This window comes from Cajanus cajan, chromosome 2, assembly GCF_000230855.2.
Source record: "Cajanus cajan strain Asha chromosome 2, NIPB_CcT2T_4, whole genome shotgun sequence".
Lineage (NCBI taxonomy): Eukaryota > Viridiplantae > Streptophyta > Magnoliopsida > Fabales > Fabaceae > Cajanus > Cajanus cajan.
Genome location: NC_138518.1, coordinates 45,520,844 through 45,539,760, shown reverse-complemented (window position 1 = coordinate 45,539,760; position 18,917 = coordinate 45,520,844).

Sequence of the window (18,917 nt, the reverse complement as noted above, 5' to 3'; positions counted from 1 at the left end):
AACTCAGAAAATTTTCCACTCGTTATACCAGTCAGAATTTGGGAGACTGGTTTTGCCAAAATTTCATTTTAACTTAGAAAATTTTCCACTCGTTATACAAGTCGGAATTTGGGAGATTGGCTTTTCAAAATTTCATTTTAACTTAGAAAATTTTCCACTCGTTATACGAGTCGGAATTTGGGAGATTGGTTTTTCAAAATTTCATTTTAACTTAGAAAATTTTCCACTCGTTATACGAGTCAGAATTTGGGAGACTGGTTTTGCCAAAATTTCATTTTAACTTAGAAAATTTTCCACTCGTTATACCAGTCGGAATTTGGGAGAATGGTTTTTCCAAAATTTCATTTTAACTTAGAAAATTTTTCACTCGTTATACGAGTCGGAATTTGGGAGATTGACTTTTCAAAATTTCATTTTAACTTAGAAAATTTTCCACTCGTTATACGAGTCGAAATTTGGGAGACTGGTTTTGTCCAAATTTCATTTTAACTTGGAAAATTTTCCATTAAAAACATGAATCGGTACTTGGACGATTCACTAGTCAAAATTTCATTTTACTTGGGAAATTTTACACTTAAAATTTGAGTCGGCATTTGGATGATTACTCGGAAAAATTTTTAACTCAGAATTTTCATCATGATTTTACAATAATCAACATCTCGGCAATTACTCCACACACACATAAAGTCGTTCAACTAATATCAAGAGCAACGCGCAAAGTTCATATAGGACTCGAAAAAGAAGATCACAATAGTTCTTGACAACAATTAGCAAAAACACGAAGACATAAAGAAAAACGCAACATTCTAAAGTAAAGCTCAATCATCCTCGGGAGGATCCACCAACTCGCCATTCACGATATGATCAAGGGAGGAGTCAAAAAACAGCCGACTAGCCAAGCCCTTTCGCCTATAATGCTCAAGGCTGGAAGGCAAGTGTACCATCTCGGTATGGTTCCGATACGTTCAACGGAGGCATCGAAAAACAACCGACTAGCCAAGCCCTTTCGCCTATAATGCTCAAGGCTGGAAGGCAAGTGTACCGTCTCGGTATGTTTCCGATACGGTCAAGGGAGTAGTCAGAATACGGCCGACCTGGTTCTGGCCCATGCGCAAGAGCAATCAGAATTTAACCTGATACCCCCCAACGATGGTGATCTCGGTAAAAGCCTGATCCCATATCGGTCACGCTGGTGAACTCGGCCTGGTTGGTATCGGCCAGGATGGACTCGGCCTATTCGGTGGATGGACTCGGCCTAGTTGGTATCGGCCAGGATGGAGTCGGCCTAGTCGGTGGATGGACTTGGCCTGGTTGGTATTGGGCAGGATGGACTAGGCTTAGTTGGTGGATGGACTCAGCCTGGTTGGTATCGGCTAGGATGGACTCGGCCTGGTTGGTATCGGCTAGGATGGACTCGGCCTGGTTGGTATCGGCCAGGATGGACTCGGCCTAGTCTGTGGATGGACTCGACCTGGTTGGTATCGGCCAAGATGGACTCGGCCTAGTCGGTGGATGGACTTGGCCTGGTTGGTATCGGCCTAGTCGGTGGATGGACTCGACCTGGTTGGTATCGGCCAGGATGGACTCGGCCTAGTTGGTATCGGCCAGTATGGACTCGGCCTGGATGGTATCGGCCAGTATCCGAACGAGCCTCACTTTTCACGTTGATCCGAGAATTAAGGATAGAAATCTTACTTCTAATAATCAAATGTTCTCTATGAAAACGGTTAAGGAAATCCCCTCATTCTCGGGGCCCATGAGGCCCGCAAACAAGAAAATATAAAACCTAAAACCCTAGAGTTAAGACGGTAGATTACACTTTTGAATGCTCTGCCTCGGAGGCTTGATCTAGGAAAAAACCCTAGTCCATCCCTTGGCCGTAACAGAAACAAAAATGAAATTAGATATAAAGTTATAACTTTTAAAAAATTTGTTGTTGTAACCAAATTTGTAAATGTTTTATATATACGAGTTGATTATAGAAATATATTTATTTCATTTTTTATTTAATTAACCATTGTTATTTCAACAAATCTATTAAAATTAAAAGAGTTGAGACACTTTTTGCCTCTAATTATTATACACAAACAAAATATTAAAAGATCGCATGTAATTATTTAAAAAGGATATAAAATTTATTTTATTTTTTTTATATTTAAGGGGTATAATGTCTATTAAAAAGTGGAGATAAAAAACTATTATATATCCTAATATTTCCTTTATAATACACTAGTAGGATCGTGTTTCTATTAAAAATAAAATAAAAATAAAAATAAAATAATAAAAATATATTAATTTATTTGGTATTATGATTAATCTATTAATTTTAAGTTCTTAAATTTAATAAAAAAATATTATTTTTTTAAATTTTAAAATAAAATGGTATAATGGTAAAAAAAAATGTAGAGATCAAGGTAGTTACTGAAAAGATATCTCTTTTATATATTAAAATAGAGGTATTATGATGAATCTATTAATTTTAAGTTCTTAAATTTGATAAAAAATATTATTTTTTTTAAAATAAAAAGCTATAATGGTAAAAAAATGTAGAGAGCAATGTAGTTAGTGAAAATGTATTCCCTTTATATATTAGTATAGATATAGATAAATTGACGGTGTTTTAAATTTTCAATTATAAAAAGATTTGGCGGGATTGAGTGATGCTCTCTTGGCGAACCCTTTAAATTTGTTCGAAACGAAAACAAACAGCAGAAGGAGATGTTACTTTCTTAATTTTATTTTGCTTTTGATTTTTCTTTTTCCCCCATTTCGGAAAGCAAAAGGGGATCTTTCTTTCTTAATTTTAATTTATAGCAAGAAATTCGATGGAGGGCAACAACACATGTTCGGACCAAGTGATTGCAGAAATGATTGAAATGGGTTTTGAGTATTTAAATATTGTTGAAGCCATAGAAGAAGCGGGTCTCTCTGTTCCTAGTGTTGTGGAGCACATCCTCAACACCCCCAAATTGCAAGAACACAACAAGAACCCTCTCAGAAGACAACCTTTGCGCACGTGTCGTCTAGTTCGGCAGTCAAGATATTCGACCATTTCCACTCCAATGATGTCCAAGAACACACGGAGGATTTCCCTGATCCCATTCCATTTGTGCTTTCAGAGCCATTTCAAGTTCAAGATTCGGATGTTGCATCAGATTGGGAGCGGAAAGTTAGCAACTTGATGCAAAAGCATTTTGGTACTTTTGGATTTATATCAAAATATTGACTTTTGGATTTTCACATGATATTTTCCATACTTATCCTCTTGCTACTTAACGTGTATTTTGTGTGTCTATTTCTCTGGGTTAAGTTTCAATATGATAAATTGATTAAAAAAATGCTTTGTTTTGTGGAGTTCCTGGATCTTTAGTTTAAGAGCTCAAGTTTTGTGAAAAGATTACTTTCTTTAGTCTATAAGAGGAAAGAAAATGAAGTAACGTTGTTATTTTTTTTCAGGTATGTAATGATTCCTTGGATTGCTCATATGTAGATTATATATATTCTGGCTCCAAACATAGAGGACTAAGAGAGAGACCCAACCTTAAGGTGTTAGTTGGAAAAATAAGGCAGTAGGTGAACCTAGTTATAATTGTCATTTCTTATTGTTTGTTACGTTGAAGAGGTCTTTAAGCTAACAAGTAAACATCATTGCTTACTTTTTTTTTTAATATAAACAACCTTTAATCAAAACAAAATAGAAAATTGCATAAACTTTAAAATATCATATTATGATAGTAGAAAAATCTCAACTGCCAACACTCTTCCTTGAAATTTTTCTTCATCACTTTGAGCTTTGATCTCTACCATCATTTACACTTCTTTGTTGGATCTTTGACAAATTCACTCTCTTTCAATTTTATAGTTTCAAACACTCTCTTTAAGTTCAACACTTGCATTCTTTTCATTATTTTGTTCTCTTGGAACTCCTCCTGTATCGTATCCCATGCCTATTTTGTAATTTAAAGAATCAAAATCTTAATAAACATATCATGTAGTGTTGTCTATATAATGGTAAAAGCTCTTCCTTCTTTTACCATTTCATCATCATGACTCCTCATTTGAATTAATGTTGGGTTTTTTGGTAATGGATGACTTACTTTTATTTTCCACTATAACCCATAAATTTTAAACTTTGAGATCTCATTTTCGCAACACACAAGTGATAGTTTTCACCTACAACTACAAGTATAAGAGGTGAAGGTAAAGAAGTATTGTCAAAATCCATTTTTTGTGTTAAAAGTCTTTTTTTTTATTTTTTTTTCTAGTTTTCTCTCTCTCTTTTTCTCTTTTTCTCGCTTGTCGGTAAAGCTTAATAAAGCTTTAATACCATGTCATGAAAAATAGAGGTGTATGATTAAAAAATATATATAAATTCAAATTAGAAAATCTACAACATCACACATATAAAAGAGGCAAAAAATGATTTGATATATTTGAATTGTAAATTCAATTTTGCATACATTGAAAATGTTTATAGCAAGTATTTAAATACTAAAATTAACTAGCCCCTAGTTAAATAAAACAAAAAATAAAATATGATTAAGCTAACAAATGAATATAACTTGTCTGCACAACTTATTTTTTCTAAACATAAATAAATAATTTTTAACCAAACTTACAAACAAAATAGAAAATTGTAAAAAATTTAAGATATTTAATTATAATAGTAGAATAATCTCAACTGTCATCAATTATTAATTCCTAATCCAACCTTCTTTTGAAGAAGGACCAAGAGGTAGCCAAAGTGACCAATGAAGCATGATGTTTTTGGCGTTGAAGGCCCAAAAGATAAATTGATTGGTTGGTTAGTAGAGGGACCATCAGAGCGCATTGCCATCTCGGTGGTGGGAATGGGAGGGTTAGGAAAAACCACTCTTGTTGGCAGAGTTTTCAACAAGCAGAAGGTGATTGCACATTTGACACATTTTGATTACCATGCATGGATCACAGTGTCTCAATCCTACACTGATAAAGTTACCAAAAGATAGACTTGTTGAGGAAGTTACCAAGATGAAAGGAAGGATCTCCTCAATCTATTTCTGAAATGGATATCAAGATTCTGATTCATTGATCCGTGCTTTGAGAAACTATTTGAATCAAAAGAAGTATGTTGTCGTTTTTTATGATGTATGTGTAGGACTGTGGACTCAAATTGAAAATGCCAAGCTTGATAGTATAAACTAGGAAGGACTATTACACTAAAATTAATTTTTTGTGACAATTAATTTATTATTTAGCGACCATATAAATGACCATTATTTTTTTTACCAGCATTTAAATAAAGGCTGGTGTATCTAGTATCGCTAATACTATTACTGACATTTATATAAAATGCTGGTAAAGATCTATTAAATTGTCGAAAAAACTTATTTTTTTTAGTAGTAATTCTAGTAGCTATTTTAAAGGCTATTAAAAGTTATTTTTTTCAATTGTCTCCTTTACTTTAAATAATTTATTCATATAATTTATTTTTCTAAATTCATAACTTATATACTTTTTTATCTCTACTCGATGTAGGATTTATAAGATAAGAGTTGTATTTTATTTATATATTTTTAAATTTATTTTTTTAATTGTCTTGTCTCTTAAGAAATGCGAGATTTATAAGGTAAAAGTTGTTCTCTAATTGTTTTATAACAAAATTGAATTTGGTAATAATGGGTAATTTGATACCAATTTAGAATAGTGAATTAGGAGTCAACCCTATAAAATGAACCTGTAAGGTGATAGTTATTACTCACTTATATACTATTTAATTATCTTATTTCTAATCGATGTGGGACTTAAGTTTTTTTTAATAAATAATTGTCGCTAATACTAAACTTTAGTGTAATATAAATACAGTTTTAGTGACTATTATATATTAGTCATTAATATTTTTATATATGGCGGCAATTAAATTATTGTCATTAAATAATTGTCGTTAATAACAAATTTTGTTATAGTGGACGATGTTGTTGTCTCTTTTAGTAACTCGTTTTGATCACATGCTTAAGCTGGAACCTTTAACTCCTGAAAAATCTATGGTCTCGGAGGCATGATGGAACAGAATTAATCAAAGAAATGAGAAAGCTGAAGCAGTTAAGGAAACTAGGCGTGAAAGGTGTAAAGGAAAAAAGCACCGAATCTTCCAGCATGTTCCTCTTGTAGGAATTACAACCTGAATTGTATGATGAAAGGATACAAAACTCAGGTTATTGATAACTCAAGGTATTCGAGAATTCATAGAAAGGTACCACTTTTCTTTCTAATATATCTGTAGATCATTGAGATTCAAATTACGTATATTGATGTATCTTCTTTGTTACCTAAACAACATTTTCTTTTAATTATTAGCTTTTACCACTGACGTATGTTTTTTAGTTAAAAAAATGTGAAAGGAATAAGTAGAGAAATTACCTGATTTTATTTTCTTAAAAAATTGATATTGTTTACCATTTAATCGTCAAGAAATTTAATTTATATTTAATTCCTAATTTTTCTGCCTTTGACTCCTACTATGGCTATCATATTCTTTATTTTTATTCTCCACGCCACAATTAGAAATTAAGGATAAATTGTCTAAATATGTAACAAGAAATTTTGTCATTGTTCTATATGCCCGGATGAGCTATATAGTTGCAATTTTTTCACTCTAAAAAATATTACCATTGTAATTCTCTGCACTAATATTGTGCTTTTGAATTGGTAGCTAGGAATTGGATTTTTAGTGCTTTGAAGCAAAGATTCACAATGCTGCGCTTTCAACTGGCATTGTATCAGGATTGGCTCTTTGGTCCATCGATAAAAAGAATGTGTAGAACTGACTTTCTTTAACAAAGTATCTATGTTTTTTTACGGTTTGTGAGGTATAATGATGAGTGAAACAGCTTATAACAGTCCATCTTTCAAGGATTCTGAGATCTTATTTTCTACTTGGCTTATGTCTTTTCATTTGGAAGTTTCGTTCCTTATTTCATTTTAAAGATTTTCTTGGCTTAATTTTCCTCTACCACAGCTCTTTTCTCCTGTGGATATTTGATAGTAAAAGCACCTATTTAAGAAGTTTCTAGCAGGAAGACGAAAAAGGCAACAGAATATTATTAGTGGCGCATGAAGTTATTTTTATTCTTATTCTTATTAATAACAATAATAATAACAGGATAATTATTTGAGATAGTAAAGTCAGAAATCAATAGAAGATTCAGAGATTCCAACAGTTGGAATGGAAATTACAGCAGTAAGAGAGTCCTAGTGTGACAAATTATTTACATGGTTCAAGCCAATTATGTGTTGAGGAATAATTAAATATGCTCAAGATCCAATTCATCATGTAATCATATTCAAATTGATAAAGTGTTATTAATTTCATTTTGTTAAATACATAAAGTTTTTGATTAAAATTATACTTGTTTTCATAATAAAGATTATGATAATAAAAAACAAAAATCTATTATTATTTTAATCTAAATTATTCTTGATCATAGGATTATTGTATATAGGACATCAATAAATTCGGATAAATCAATATATATGTGAATGTCTTTCTAGGATAAAAATTAATAAATCTTATTTATGAATTACATATATAGATGATGCATATATGAGTATGATAATTTGAACAGACTCAATTGAGAATTTCTAATGATTTACATTACCTTAATTCGTCAATAGAAATTTCTCAAGAAATTAAATGTTTTTCTTTGACAAGAGATTATCATAGTATTAACAAGTAATTTATTATATTTTAATTTCGGACACCTAATGTCTTAGAGTACTAGTTGAATGAATATTGGATATGATCAAATGCTTGTAGAATTAATGATAAATCAAGAAGGAATCCATCAACTCTTGGTAATGAGTTTGAGCTCTGTTAATAAAATAATATCCTGGCTAGGAAAATTGATTGAAAGAAGAAATGAATTTCTTAAGTCAGTCATAATAGGTTAACTTAATGGAGTTTAACGATAATACCATACTTTAGAGTTAACTAAGAGTTGTAACGATGGAAGAAAAATATTATATGTTTTTCTAAGTTCTTGAAAGTAAAATATTACTTCATACTATCTGGACGTTAAGGAGTATTGCTAGATACTTAACTTGATTAATATATTAATTTGATTAATTTATTACCAGCTTAGTATTGAACTTACAGGGTCACACACAAATGAGTGTTCTAATCTCTGTTAAAAGAATTATTTTAACATTTGATGATTAAATAAGAGTATTTAATTTGATCAAATTAAATAATTTAAAGTGAAATATTATTATATTCCTTGCTATCACTTAAAGTATACATAATATAAATTTTTGAAATGTTTTTGAATTTCAAATTGGAGAAAGTAGTTGATAAAGAATATATGATTAAAGTATTAGACTTGATCACGTTGTTTATACTTATAAATAAGAGGAGAAGAAAATCTTTAACGATACATAATTGATATTGTTTTTATTTGAAAAATAAAATAAAATATGAATCTTTATGAAAAGTATGCAATCCCTTGAAGATACATATTTGATATTGTTTTTATTTGAAAAATAAAATAAAATATGAATCTTTATAAAATAAAAAAAAGGATGTAATCTCTTAAAGAGACATATTTGATATTGTTTTTATTTGAAAAACAAAATAAAATATGTTACTAATTTCCTAATTTTAGAAAAAGAAGATCTTTATTGTGCTATAAGTATAACTTTCTGTTGTACAGAAATAAGATGTCTTTTCTACTATCTCTTCTACCTCCTTTTTCACATGCATATAATTCTTAAACATTTTATTTTTTATTTCACCTTTTCAAAGAGCTTGAAAAACAAAGATCGGTCTCGATATCGGTCTCGGTGTGGTTACATGTAAGATCTTCTCATTATTGAAGAGAAGCTAATAGTGTGATAGAGGATACACTTGGAGTTTTCTTCTCATTGATAAGGAGAAATTTTATGACACAACAGTTTGTTAGCAGGTATGTTTAAAAGTTTTTATCACAAACTCAATATAATTTATATGCGAATAGATCCTATTATTCTGCATGTGTGTTATAAACACTATATTATCTTTCATTATGATTTCAACCTTGCACATGAAATGTAATCAAAGTTTTATTAACTACTACTTCCGATCTAAAGTAATAAATTAATTTTTTTCTCTTTAAAATATAAGTAATTATTATTAATTTTTAAAATTAGTTAAGCTAAATTTTTGTATACTCTTTATTAATCAATAGCTTTATTTCATAAGAATTTATTTATAATTTACATTAAATATAATAATCAATTAAGTAAATGATATATTTAAAATAATATTTAAATTTATGGTATAATTAATTAAAAGTAACTATATAAATTATTTTTTTAATAATTTCTTATATATATTGCTTAGGATAGAATGAACTCTAAATTAACAATGTAAACATGTAGTGGTTTTTATTTTTTTTTTAATGTTTTAGAGATTTGAGACAATGTAAAAATTTCTCTTATTAAACATGAGCGAGGTTTCTTTCTTTCTTTTTTTTTTCTTCTTTTTTTAATCATAGTTACTAAATTCATATATTAGTCTAATACTGAGTTAGTGTCTAAGGTTTGTCACGAATATGTTCCAGTTATTCATCCTGAGGAGTTCTATCACTATTATGCATGATCTCTTTCAATATAACAAAATGAGAAACAACAAAATGGTTATTAGATTACATATTAGTTGCTCTCTTTTTCTGGCATATCAAAATAAGAGTCTAAAAACCGTATATTTTTAACAAGTATTACAATGATAAGGGTCTAATAAATAGTTAGAAATTTTATTTTTAATGATTAATGTGGGCTACACATATTATTTGAGCTATTTATATTAGTTATTTATATTTAGTTGGGTTTAATAAAAATGATCTAATTTTAGTAAACTTTTAGACGATTAATATGAAAAACTAATATGAACCTAAATAAGTAAAAATCAGATTTGACCCGTTAGGGGTTAATAGGAACCCTAACAAGTTTAAAATTAAAAAGATAGTCATGGTCCTCAATATGCCAAATTAGAAACATGTGTCTCTCTATCTCCCCATCAGAAGAGAAATATCAAGTCTCGTTGAGGAATCTAGTGATTTGGCTGAGGAAGATCATTGCATCAAAAGACTACTCCGTTGTAACCTTAGGTCAACATCAATGAATATAAGTATGTGTTACTAACCTTAACTATGTAATTAGACACAACAGTTCTTAATATTGATTAATGAAAATTTTCTATTTGGCTTAAGAAATTTATCCCAACAAGTGGTATCAGAGTCGCCATTGTCGTTAGGTTATAAGGTTTTAAAGCGTATTATTATATTTTTTTAGATAGAAATTAATTGAATGAATCAATCTTTGATTTATGCTTTGCTTACATGATTTGATTCATATATTTTTTTTCAATTTGGTTTAATTGATTGTATGGATTATTGGGATTGATTAAAGGGATTAATTTAGTTATTGCATTTTTTTTATTTTGATTCTTATATCTCTTAATCATTGATATTTTGCTCAAATTTGAATTGATAATTTTGAAATTCGTAGATGTTGTATGTTTATGTATTCATGTTCAAACTAAAAAAATCAATTTTTTATATCAAAATTGAGTATGATTTTTGGCAGATTATAGACCTTCTTTATTTATTAATTCGTCTAGTAATTTTTAATTAAATTAATTGATGTAATATATTGCCAAAATAATTCTTGTTATAAAAATTAATTTAATCAAAATTACAATAGATGTTAGTATGAAATTATTTATGCAATTTATGCTCATCCCAAAGGTAGGCATAATTTAGCCAAATAATAACATGCCTATGATGATAAATATGTGACAATTATAAAGTTACAATCATGTGAATAATAGTCAGTCCAAAAAAAGGCTATTATTTGATAGAATTAATTGTCAATATTTGATTGTTGCATTGAGAGTACCACTAACAAATTAATTTGTATGTCCAAAGACAAAGAATTAATGTTGTGATCGATATCTTGTAATGAGTCTATTATGTAAATAATTTGCATATTTTATTTTGTGAGCATGTAATTAAAAAAAATTGTATCTATGTTCTATTACAGTTGTTGTTGCTAGTGTTGTTAACTTGTTTGCTCAAATTAATTATATCTCCATGCTTAATAGGATAAACTTTAAGGCCTGAAAGAAAACAGTTAAGATAATTCTTGGCTACATGGATCTTGATCTTGCACTTCAGGCTGAGAAACTGACTCCAACTCTAGAAAACCTGGATGAGATTAAGGTTGAAAAGTGGGAATGCTTAAACCGAATGTGTTTGATGATCATGAAGCAATATGTTCCAGAAGTTTTTCAGGACTCAATTTTTTAGAGTCACAACACTAAAGGTTTCCTTGATGTTGTTGAGTAGTATTTCACCAATAATGAGAAAGTTGATGCAAGCAATTTTCTTGCTAAACTTATCTCTATGAGATACAAATGTAAAGGAAATATAACGAAGTACATTATGGAAATGTCTAATCTCGCATCAAAACTAAAAGCACTAAGGTTAGAGTTGTCTTTCTTAGAGATAAGTTTAGCAAACAAACTGCTTGCACCATCTTTCTCATTACTGGTGAAATACTGCTCAACAACATCAAGGAAACTTTTAGCGTTGTGGCTTTCAGAAATAGAGCCCCGAAAAACTTTTGGAACAAATCACTTCATGATCATTAAAACATTCGGTTTGAGCATTCCTACTTTTCAACCTTGTCCTCATCCAGGTTTTTTAGAGTTGGAGTCGGTTTTTCAGCCCGAAGTGCAAGATCAAGATTCATGCAACCAAGAATTATCTCAACTACTACCTTTCAGGACTTAAAGTTTATCCCATTAAGCATGAGGATATAATTAATTTAAGCAGACAAATTAACAACACTAGCAACAGCAACTGTAATAGAACATAGATACAATTTTTTTTTAATTACATGCTCACAAAGTAAAATAAAAAAAAATAAAATATATATATTATTTACATAATAGACCCATTACAAGATATCGAGCAAAACATTATTTTTTTGTCTTTGGACATACAAATTAATTTGTTAATGGTACCCGTAATGCAACAATCAAATATTGACGATTAATTCTTCAAATAATAGCCTTTCTTTGGATTGACTATTGTTCACATGATTGTAACTTTATAATTGTCACATATTTATCATCACAAGCATGTTATTATTTGGCCAAATTATGTCTTTCTTTGGGATGAACACAAATTTCATAAATAATCTCATACTAACATCTATTGTAATTTTGATTAAATTAATTTCTATAACAGGAATTGTTTTGACAATAAAATACATCAATTAATTTAATTAAAAATTCCTAGACAAATTAATAAATAAAGAAAGTCTCGTACTAAAATTTGATAAATTTTTTTTTGAGCTTGAACATAAATACATAAACATGCAATATCTATGAATTTCAAAATTATCAATTCAAATTTAAGAAAAACACCAGTGAGTGAGAGATATAAGAATCAAAATAAAAAAAATAATAATTAAATTAATCCCTTTAATCGATCCATATAATCCATACAACCAATTAAACCAAATTGAAAAAAAATATATGAACCAAATCATGTAAACAAAGCATAAATCAAAAATTGATTCATTCAATTTCTATCACAAAAAATATAATAATATGCTTTAAAACCCCATAACTTAACAACAACAACAACTCTGATACCACTTGTTGGGATAAATTTTTAAGCCAAATAGAAAATTTTCATTAATCAATATTAAGAACCGTCGTGTCAGATTACTGAGTGAAGGTTAGTAACACATAATTATATCCATTGATGTTGACTGAAAGTTGCAGTGGAATAACCTTGATATTTCTCTTCTAATGAGAAGACAAAAAGACGTATATTTCTTATTTGGCCAAATTTTGTCTTCCTCTGTCAAATTACTTGATTCCTCAATGGGACTTGATATTCCTCTTCTGATGGGGAGACAAAAAGACGTATATTTCTTATTTGTCATATTGGAGACCATGACTAGGGATGGAAATGAGGCCCTATGAGGGCAGGTAATAGTAAACCCGTCCCCGCCCCGCTAGATCAAAATTTGCCCCATACCCACCCCATATCAGCGCGGGTATCCTTTAAGCGGGTATCCATGAATTTCTTGAATACTCACGGATATCTATAGATATCCATGGATATTTATAAATTTTTTAAGAAATTAAAAAAATTATATTAAAAATAATTTTAAGTTTATATTTAATGTCGTTGAAATATTAAAAAAAATTCAATGTTAATTTTGAACTTGTATTTAACGTTAATTTTGTTAAAATAATAATAAAAATGCAAGATAATCAATAACTTAAAATACATCAATCTCATAAGTAAGTGAAAGTCTCATGTTACATAGCTACAATTATTCAATCTCATAATTCCAAACGAAAGTAAACAACTAAAAATACATAAATCTTATTGGCTCAATCAAATATAGAAAATTAATCAAATTACATCTAACATAATTCTATAACATGCTTAACACATGTTGGTAACTTCATCAACCTCACTTTTGTAAGAAAACAAGATGAGAGAGTGTAGTTTTAGTGTTATGTGGTACAAGGATAATTAGGATATTTAAGAAATATTATTAAACGGGTATCCGTGGGTATGAATATCATCATACCCGCCCCCTCCCTGTTTATAAACAGGTAAAAAATTATTCGTTCCCATTATCCCCGAGTACCCAATTAACCTATCTATTTATTATCCGTAGCGGGTTTTACCCGCAGATACCCGCGGGTGTGAGTATTTTTTCCATCCCTAACCATGACCATCTTTTAAGATTTTAAACCTATTAGGGTTCCCAATAATCTCTAATAGACCAAATTTAGTTTTCACTTGTTTGAGCTCATATCAGTTTTTCCTATTGGCAGTCTAAAGGCTCATTAAAATTAGATTACTTTTATTCAATCCAATTAAATGTAAATTACTAATATGAATACTATAAATAATATATGTAGCCCGCATTAATTATTAGAAATAAAATTTTTAACACCAATCCTCTCATGGTTTATATCCTTTCATGTAAACTTGCATCAAAGATGATAGATAATTTGTAATCTCACTAAAAAATTGTCAAAGAGATTAGTAATCGACTCTAATCATGTGTAAATTTATATCTTACCCTAATAAACTTTTTGTTAAAAAAAAACACAACACAATCTTCGTTGCATTAAATTATTTGTAGTAACATCCTTCACCGACGGGAAACAATGTTGAATGCCACATTGTTGTTATCATTGTCTTTATCCTTCACCTTAGGATGATACTAGTAAATCTCGAGATTCTTGAAAGTGGACACATGTGAGGCTAACTACCTCATCGACAATGACTTTGTCGCTGACGGTACCCTGAAAGACTTGGCCTTAAGCAGTGCATAGGCTGATTTCGAAGGCCATGCGAAGGGGAGGGGTGGCTCCAGTGAAAGAGACCAAAGCTAAAGGCCCATGCAGTGTGAACGTGGTTGAGCCACGTACTGACGTGTGGTGGAGGGTGACACTAGCAATGGTGCCGCTTCCACCAAGAATTGTCACGTTGACATGTTCACGACGAGCAAAGTCCATGATGGACTCAACCGGCCATGTCGTGGCCCTGGGGCACATGGATGAGGCCAAACTTGGCACTGGGCTCGGTTATGCTCATGGTGTTGGGTTTGGCTTTGTTTTTTGAGCCCAAGGGTCTGCCATGTGGATTCTTGTTGGATGAGGTAGCGGTGGTGGAATGGTTCGTCGATGGCGGTGGCTAACACTGGAAGGACATAGTGGAATCGGTGTCGGAGGTGGACATTATGGGATTGTTGTTCATTGCAACAAACAAGTGAACATGGTTTGATTGTGATGGTAGGAAGTTCTATTTTTATAGTGTGAAGTTTAGTTAATAGGCATTGACAAGGCAGACCTAACATATTTTGAGTCCTAAAGCGCGTTTTTGCAGTTGGGCCTTTTTTAAAAATCCTAAACTCTAAACCTTAAACCCAAAACAAGAAAATCAATCGTTATTCATAAAAAAAATTTCAGCAAAAAATTACAATGTTAGTATCGAACCAATCCTTACGGTGCAAAACTTAGACAATGACTAACAAATCAAAATTAGTACTAATACAACTGATTCATTAAATTCTATAAGTAAATAAAATATTTTGGAAGCCTAAAACTAGGACTTGGACAATTTTATACTTGGGCCAACCCTGGAGATTGACAGGCTTCATATGAAAAGGGTTTATCAAGTATGAAAAGAGTGGTGGCACTGCGAGATTTCAAATTGGGGACTTTCTCATATACAAAACTAAAAATTTTGGAGAATTATTTTTGTTAAATAATAAATATAATTTAAGATAGGGTTTAGTCAAAAAAATTTAAATATCATTTATTAAAATTTATGAGAATTACTCTATAAGTACACTTGTCGTAATTAAAGTTAATATGTTACTGATATATTATTTTTAATATAGTACTTTTAATGGTCTATTTAATTAAGTCAAAGTTATTAAAAGGCATTAATTGAAAAGAAGAACTCGATTAGACACGTGTTAGTATGTGAATTTTATTTGTAATACAATAGAATTTGATATAAAAATGTGTCATGAGAACTAGAGTTTAACCAAACACTTGTTATTAATTACGGTAATTTGTGTAATTGTATTTGAAATGCGTGTTAGAAAAATATGATCAAAACTGTGTTGATTAAACTTTACTTTGAATTATAGAAAATATGTGAGAAAAAATAATACAATAATTGAGTTCGATATATAAAGGTTTTTGAATATAGTTTTATTTTTTTTAATCTCATTTATCTATAAAATTAATAACCAAATTTTATAAGTAAATTTTTCTAATAAATAATTACTCCTTCCTGTCGATATTATGAGACACAATTTTAAAAGAAATTGTAATCCTTTTATAAGATGTTTTTTTTATCAATTTTATAAAATATTAATTTTATTTTTTATTGTTTTTATCTATATTAAATATTGTAAGAATGTGTTTTTTTGTTGTTGGATAATGAGAAGAGAATATTAAGTTATAAATGTTATCTCTCACTTTTTAAATTCTCCAATTGTCATTTATCAATTCTGTTGGTATTGATATATAAACTTTGATATATATAGAATAATGTCTTCACCTCTCCCATGCATGAAAATTTAATGTAAGTAAGAATGATAAAATTGGTTCATCATGATATTGATTTGCAAAAACTCAATAAAATCAACTAATCTAACTACTTATATTAATTTATGTGATTAAGTTAAAAATGTCTTATAATAAGGATCGGAAGCAAAGATTATATTATAAGTGTAATTGTAATAAAACATAATAAGGTACTCCACTTGAACTTATATATAAGTAAAAAATACTTAATTTTTTTAGATTAAAATATAAGCAAATTTCACTAAATTCAACTTTATTTAATGCTATTAATGCAAAAATACTTTTTTACTAATAAATGAGAGCATTGTCTACCATAAACATGGTTAAAGATACTTTAGAAAATTAAATTAATATATTTTATGAAATTGTGAAAATTAAATGCACTCAATAAACTTTTTAATTTGTGTGAAATTGATTCTATCGACTTATATATAGAATCAGAGGGAATATTAATTAATTAAAAGTTCATACAAATAATACAGAATTTAAGATTTATGAAGAGCATAACACTTATGGATAATTAATACAAGAAAGGGAAATAGAGTTTTTACACAACAAAATAATGAAAGATATTTGACTTGAGCATAATCACTATGGTGTATGGAACATTCTATGACGGTTATGTTTGACATTATATTCTATGTTGGCTTTGGACGCAACATAGATCACAACGATATAGAATGTTCACACATTCTATGACAAGTTAACATGTTAACTTTCTGTATTAGGTTGTCAACAACTATCATACTATGAGTACCAAATGTGATGATTTAATCACATTAGTACCCACATTCTATGACAGTTGTGACTACATACGACATAGAAAGTGTACATTCTATGTCCGGTGTTGTCACATCTATCATAAAATTTTACCCCTAACATCGAATATGCCTCATTTTATGGCATATGATGTTACCTTTCATAAAATGTTACACATTCTATGATAGGTAAAGTCACACTCGTTATAAAATGTGCACATTCTATAACAGGTATGATCACACTAGCCATAGAATGTGCATGTTTCTTAATATCGTGTTTGATTTTTGAGTTTTCCTAAACTTGTACGCTAGAAATACATTCAAACAGTTCAATATAAAATATTATTGTCTAGTTTAATATGAAACTATATAAATACAATATTTATTATTTAAATTGAAACAATATATAAATTAAACTACATAACAATTAAAGTGAGATAACAATAAAGCTAAAGTTAACAATAAGTGCGGTTAATTAATAACAATGTACACAAATAAAACTAAAATAATGTACACAAATATCTATAAAGATAATAAAACTAAAACATAAATATCTAGCCAATGTACACAAATAAAACTTAAACAATGTACAAAAACATAAACAAACCCTCAAATTGACTAAAAAAAAAATAGATACCCATCTTTTGTGAATATTTACCAAGTCTTCATGGACAGATGGAGTTGGATTTTTGAATACCTAAAAATAATTCAAAATAGAGATAAGTTAAATATTAGTTAATTATTAAATAATTAAATAATCATTTAAAGAAATTAATTTTATTTAAAAATGTAATACCTCTTTCCATGAGTCCATAATGTTACGAGTAACAATGGTGAGGAGTGATTTATCACATAATAGTCGTACTCATAATTATTCGATTGATGTGATCATTATAATTTAGTGAATATAAAACAAATAAATCATAGTTACAGTCTATTTTAATTCGACTATAAATATTATTAGGTTGACAATTGACTTACTCTTAGAACAATATATTGAAGTTTCTTCCTAATTACTGAAGGAAGTCCTAACAAAATCAACTTTGCTTCCAAAGACCTATGAAAAAAAATAAACTAAAAATAGTTAAAGAATAAAATAATTATTTGTTTCATGAAATTATTAAAAAAAATCATAAAAGATTGAAAGTAGATACTTATGAGTTAATTAGGTGTCTAACCAGCAACTTAATAGTTTTCTTATGTAATGAACACAAGATAACCATAAGAAATTGTCTCAAAATTATAACAAAGAGTTATCAATGTCAATTGCATTTTAAAATAGTGTTAGAAACCTGTAAATCACTATAAAAGTTTTAAAAAATATAACACAAGTACTTACCTATTCAAATCAAGTGCTAAGTATACCCTTTTTCCTCATACTCTAAACCGGTCTATCAAATACTGCTTCACCTCACTATCTTTGTTCCCAACACATTGGATGACAATCAAGTTAATAAAACCATAATAAAAAAATCATTTTTCATCTTCACAAAGACACAATGAAGAGACCTATAATTTTGAAAACAAACATAATGTTAGAAATGTGTAATTGAATATATTAAAATAAAAATCATTACAAAAGATACCAACTTAATTATTTCATAACTACATCACAGATATTAAAAGGAGGTCATGACCAAAAACAGTGTCCATGACATCACATTGATATACAAAAAAAGGGATAGGCACGTCCATACCAATGACTTTAGGAGGCATGTTTATCTCTACATCATGCTTTCCAAGATCAATTGTTGTCAAAGTCAATCAATGGATAAGAGAAAACTTAAAAGGTATTGCACATGTAGTAGCAACCACTTTTCCCTTTCCAGAATCAACTTAAACATCATAAAATACAAATAATTAAGTTAGTAAAACACAATTAATTAAGGACATCATTTAGAATGTAGTAAATTGATACATTGATTACCTTAGACACATAGGCCCTAGTTAGCCTACTCAACCCTAGATTAAAGGTACCCAAGGCTTGTCCCACTGTCTAAACC